This window comes from Bufo gargarizans, chromosome 7, assembly GCF_014858855.1.
Source record: "Bufo gargarizans isolate SCDJY-AF-19 chromosome 7, ASM1485885v1, whole genome shotgun sequence".
Taxonomy (NCBI): Eukaryota; Metazoa; Chordata; class Amphibia; order Anura; family Bufonidae; genus Bufo; species Bufo gargarizans.
The window spans coordinates 67,912,768-67,918,417 of NC_058086.1; positions in this window are offsets into that span (position 1 = coordinate 67,912,768).

Below are 5,650 nucleotides of genomic sequence, written 5' to 3' on the forward strand. Positions count from 1 at the left end.
TTTTCAATAGATGGTTCCGCAAAAAACGGAACGGATACGGAAGACATACGGATGCATTTCCGTATGCATTCCGTTTTTTTGCGGACCCATAGACTTTAATGGAGCCACGGAACGTGATTTGCGGCCAAATATAGGACATGTTCTATCTTTAAACGGAACGGAAAACGGAAATACGGAAACGAAATGCACACGGAGTACATTCCGTTTTTTTTGCGGAACCATTGAAATGAATGGTTCCGTATACGGACCGTATACGGACCGCAAAAAACGGCCCGCAAAACGGAAAAAAAAAACGGTCGTGTGAAAGAGGCCTAAGGGTAGAATCCGGCAAACCGTATACAAACGGATAGCCGTCTCATCCGGAATAACAGATCCGGTATTTACATTTTTTCAAAGATCAAAAGAGAAAGTAGCTCCTCCAATATGCAGGCGCATGCGCAGACCGGAAAATCAGATCCGGCGATGCGGCAATTTTTGGAACACTTAGTACCGGATCTGGCATTAATACATCTGTATGGAAATTAATGCCAGATCTGACAAGTACGGTATTGTTCCAGGGTTTTGGCCAGAAAAAGTACTGCAGCATGCTGCGGTATTCTGTCCGGTCAAATACCGTACAAGGGACGGAACAGAAGACATCCTGATGCATCCTGAATGGATTGCTTTCCATTCAGAATGCATTAGGACAAAACTGATGCGTTTTTTCCCGGTATTAAGACCCTAGGACGGAACTCAATACCAGAAAAGAATAACGCTAGTGTGAAAGTAGCCTAATCCCTACACTATGCTGTATAATATACATTATAATCCCTGCACCATGCTATACAATATACACAATAACCCCCCAGTGTAGGTGTTATACTGTATATTGTACGGTATGGTGTATGGATTATAATCTACATTGTATAGCTTGGTGCAGGGATTATACTGTATATTGTACAGCATGGTGTATGAACTACACTGTATATTGTACGGTATGGTGCAAGGATTATAATGTTTACTGTACAGCAAATGTATGGAGGTTACACCGTGCCGGACGATATAACTGGGCAGTATGGTGGGTGCCTGTTCCGAGTTCTAGGGCCACCCACTACAGCAATGCACACAGTGAAAATTGTGTGCATTGCCAGGGTGGGCTTCCCCAGAGTACGGAACAGGCCTGCGGCGGTGAGCGGGCCTGCAGAGGTCCTGAGCGGAGGCATAAAGGAAGCTGCATGGCCGCGCGCCCGCGCAGTTTACAGGGAACACTGCTCCCATGATGTCCCATTTACTTATAATTAGGACGTGCTGTAAGATTGGAGAAGTAGTACTTGTCCGTGCAAATTCCTTAGAGCGTGTCCTTAGTAGGTGTTAGTAGTTACTGTCACTCGGCGCTGCTGTCACCACCAAGTGTCGCTGATGACCCACCTTTAGGGTCCAGTCACACGACTTGTCAGTGTTCCCTGTACAGAGAGAGAAGAAAGGGGCCCATATAGAAAGGATCAATATGAGCTGTCACCGCTGTCCCTTACGATAAGCCGGGCCATGCCGGCAGTGTTGTGCCCCACTCACTATGCGGTGCTGAGACAATGGATGGAGCGGACTGCGGCGGTGAGCCTGCCCCATACACAGCAGGTGCTGGCCGCATCAAACAGCAGGCACCCGACTGCAATGACGGGGAACGGCGATGACACCAAACCCTGTCATTAAGGCCCCATTCACATGATTGTAAGTCGTCCATGCCCTTATTGCGGACCACAAATTGCAGTTCAACAATATACAGGCACCTGCAGTGTGTGCACCATATCACGGATACGGACCCATTCATTTCAATGGGTCCGCAAATCCAGAGATGCGGAACAGAAGCACGGAGTTCTTTCTGGGGTTCCGTTCCGTGCCTCCGCACCACTAAAAGATAGAACATGCTCTATCTTTTTGCGGAACCGAGGGATCGCGGACCTATTCAAGTGAATGGGTCTGCGATCCCCATGCGCCTGCCCCACTGAAGGTGCCCGTGCATTGCGGACCACAGCATGGGCACGGGCTTCACACGTTCGTGTGAACAAGCCCTTACATGTCCTATTTTTTTGCGGAACAGACTTGCGGACATATGGACACAGAGTAATTTCCAAATTTTTTTGCGGCCTCATCGAAATGAATAGAAAACGGAACGGACATGGACAAAAAATACGTTCGTGTGCATGAGCCCTAATGCTGCTGTCACACAATGTCTTTTTCTTGGCTTTTTTTGCTTGTAAATAATTCCCAAGACATTTTTTTTTTTTTTGGGTGTTGTTTTTCAGTTACACTTTTTTAGACAGTTTTTTCCTGTAGAGAAGTCCGGAAAAAAAACACCACACCCAGAGCATGATGTCACCTAGTGAATCCACCCTCAGGGTGGACATGAAAAAAATATTGAATTTCACCCATGTCTTTTTTGGGTGGCTTTTTATACAGCCATTTTTACATATATTTTAGGCCTCATACACACGAACGTATTTTCTTCCCATGTCTGTTCCGTTTTTTTTGCGGACCGTATACAAAACCATTCATTTCAATGGGTCCGCAAAAAAAACTGAAGGTACTCCGTGTGCATTCCGTTTCTGTATGTCCGTATTTCCGTTCCGTAAAAATAAATAGAACATGTCCTATTATTGTCCGCATTACGGACAAGGATAGGACTGCTCTATTAGGAGCCAGCTGTTCCGTTCCGCAAAATATGGAATGCACATGGACGTCATCCGTATTTTTTGCAGATATGTTTTTTGCAGACCGCAAAATACATAAGGTCGTGGGCATGAGGCTTTATTCAGTTTTTTCCCTATAGAATATCCTACGGAAAATAAGTCATCCTTATAGCATGCTATGTTTGGGTTAAAATCACTATGGATCCAATAAATGCGCCAAAAGTGAAAAACTTTATTAAACGGGTTGTCTCTCTTCAGCAAATGGCATTTATCATGTACAGAGAGTTAATACAAGACACTTACTAATGTATGGTTATTGTCCATATTGCCTCCGTTGCTGGCTTGATTCATTTTTCCATCATATTATACACCGCTCGTTTCCATGGTTACGACCACCCTGCAGTCCATCAGCAGTTGTGGTCGTGCTTGCACACTATAGGAAAAAGTGCCAGCCTCTCTGGTGGCCAGGACCGTGGGAGAGCACATAGGCTGGTGCTTTTACCTACAGTGTGCCAGCACGGCCACCGCTGATGGATTGCAGGATGGTCGTAACCATGGAAACGACCAGCGTATAATGTGATAGAAAAATGAATCCAGGCAGCAAAGGAAGCGACATGGACAATCACAATACATTAGTAAGTGCCTTGTATTAAAGGGGTTGGCCATTATATAAGTACTTTCCACTATATAGTGGGAGATAGGGTAAAAAAGAGTTTCCTAATATACTTTATTAAAAAAAATCTGAATGGTAATGTTTTTATAATGAGCCCCGCTCTGCGTGCAGCCAGTTCGTCCATTGCTGCACGTGACATGGAGGAGCTTTAGAGAAAGCTCATCCATGGCTTTATTCTAACTGCACATGCGCTGGCGCGCTCCCTGCTCCGACTCTATCTCTACAACCGGCTTATTCCTGTCAGAGTTCGGAGCGGGAAGAAAAGTAAGAGCGTCGGGGGTCAGATCATTTTTTTAAGTGACAAAACCCCTTTAAAGGGGTTTTCCAGGAGTTTAATATTGATGACCTATCCTCAGGACTGGCTGCTTCAGTGATCAAACTCATCGATCAGCTACCCCTTTAAAAAGTGCGAAAAAAACACTGTTTTGCCTATAATTGCCATCTATGAATCTTTTCTTTTTTAATTTGGTTTTTGAAACCAAAACTAGAAGTGGATTCAGAAAAAGAGAAGTTGAATCCTCTTTACTTCCCCTCCTTTTATAATCCACTCCTTGCATTAGCGCCAAAAACTATATTAAAAAAAACTGCATCAAAAGGTCAAGGTCATGTCATCCTTTTTTTTTTTTTTTTGGCTTGGGCTAAAATTGGGAACATATAAAAAATTCAATATTCGGATTTCTGGGATCAGTGATGCATTTATTAAAACATAAAATAAAGGTATTGGGGGAGATTTATCAAAACTGATGTAAAGGAAAAATGACTTCTTTTTCAGAGATCCTTCGGAAAAAGAAAGGTGGAATCTGATTGGTTGCTACGGGCGACTAAGCCAGTTCTACTTTACACCAGTTTGATAAATGACCCCATTTATCCCTATAGAATTTACAGTAACATCTGGCCTCAGTGTTTTGGGGGGGAAGGGGTGGAACACGTAAAACAGCACCCCAGAAAACATGGGCAATAGCTGTATGTGAACCCTGCTGTACATTTACACCCATGGCAGCCAAAGGGTTACACATGAGGAAGTATTCTGTAGTGCTTTGGTCAGCTATGTCAGAGGTAACCTGATACCATGACTAGTTCCCTTCAGATAAGACCTTGTGTAAGCTACATTTTCAGAAATATTCTAAATTGCATAAAGTTAAAAAAAAAGTAGAACTGAAAAAGGACAATTCCAAGGACCAAACTTTCCAAGAACAGAATCATAACCCTTCCATGTTCTTATAAATGAGATATGACTAGATGTATGCTCTCAAGATGGCTAAAAGAGTTGTCTAGGACAGTGTTCCTCAGGGCCCACCAGCCGGTCACGACTTGAGAATGTCCCACAGAATGAATACCTATGGTAAGTCCTGGTGCACTGACACTAACTATATCACCTGCTGAATACTAAGGAAATCCTGAAAACATGACCGGCAGGTGGGCCCTGAGGACTGGAGTTGAGGAACACTGGTCTAGGAGAAACCCAGTCCATGTTCTACTGCAACACTCAGGCTAGGACTGGCCCACAGGAGTACAGGTGAATCCCCCGGTGGGCCCCTGAGCAAGGTGGGCCCCTAGTCTCCCACCCCCTGCACAAGTGGCACATAACACAGTAGACTTACTGCGCTACATACATATATTCAATGTACAGCACCTTAACCAGCCTATGTTCATATAAAAAAAACTTGATAGAAACTCCCCAGCTTATTATTAGAGACACGACCAGAGCTGAGATGACTTCTAGGTATAGAGGAAAGCTAGACAGTATCCTCTTTTCTCCTTGACCTACCTTCTCAAAGTTGCTGCGTGGACCCTCCATATTCAATCATCTGGTAGCATCTTGATGTTATGTGAGCAGGTAATATTTGAATGTATCCATACGGTGAGGCCCCCAAAATAAATTTTACTGGTGGGCCCTAGTCACCCCAGTCCGACACTGGTAACACTCCACACAACCAGGTATTAAAGCGACCCTCTGGTTCAAGAAAAAAATTCACATGAACTGAGAAACGAGGAGAACACTTATCTGGTTTCCTCCATTTCATATTTTCAGCTGCAGATCCTCCAATTCCAGGGCTCCTCTTCTGTCACCCAAGATGGACACACCACGTCTGACTATCTGATGCCTACTTTGTATGAGTAGTCTAAGATGTGTCCTATTTGTCCAGCTCTTGAATTGGCCAGTACTGTTCATGTGATAAATGCTGGCCAATCTGAGGTCAGCATGAAGTACCTTGGACAAATGCACAGTATGCATCAGGTAGTCTGCCAAACAGTGCGGCCATCTTGGATGACAGGAGTGGAGCCCAGGAATTGGTGGATCTGTTTGTAG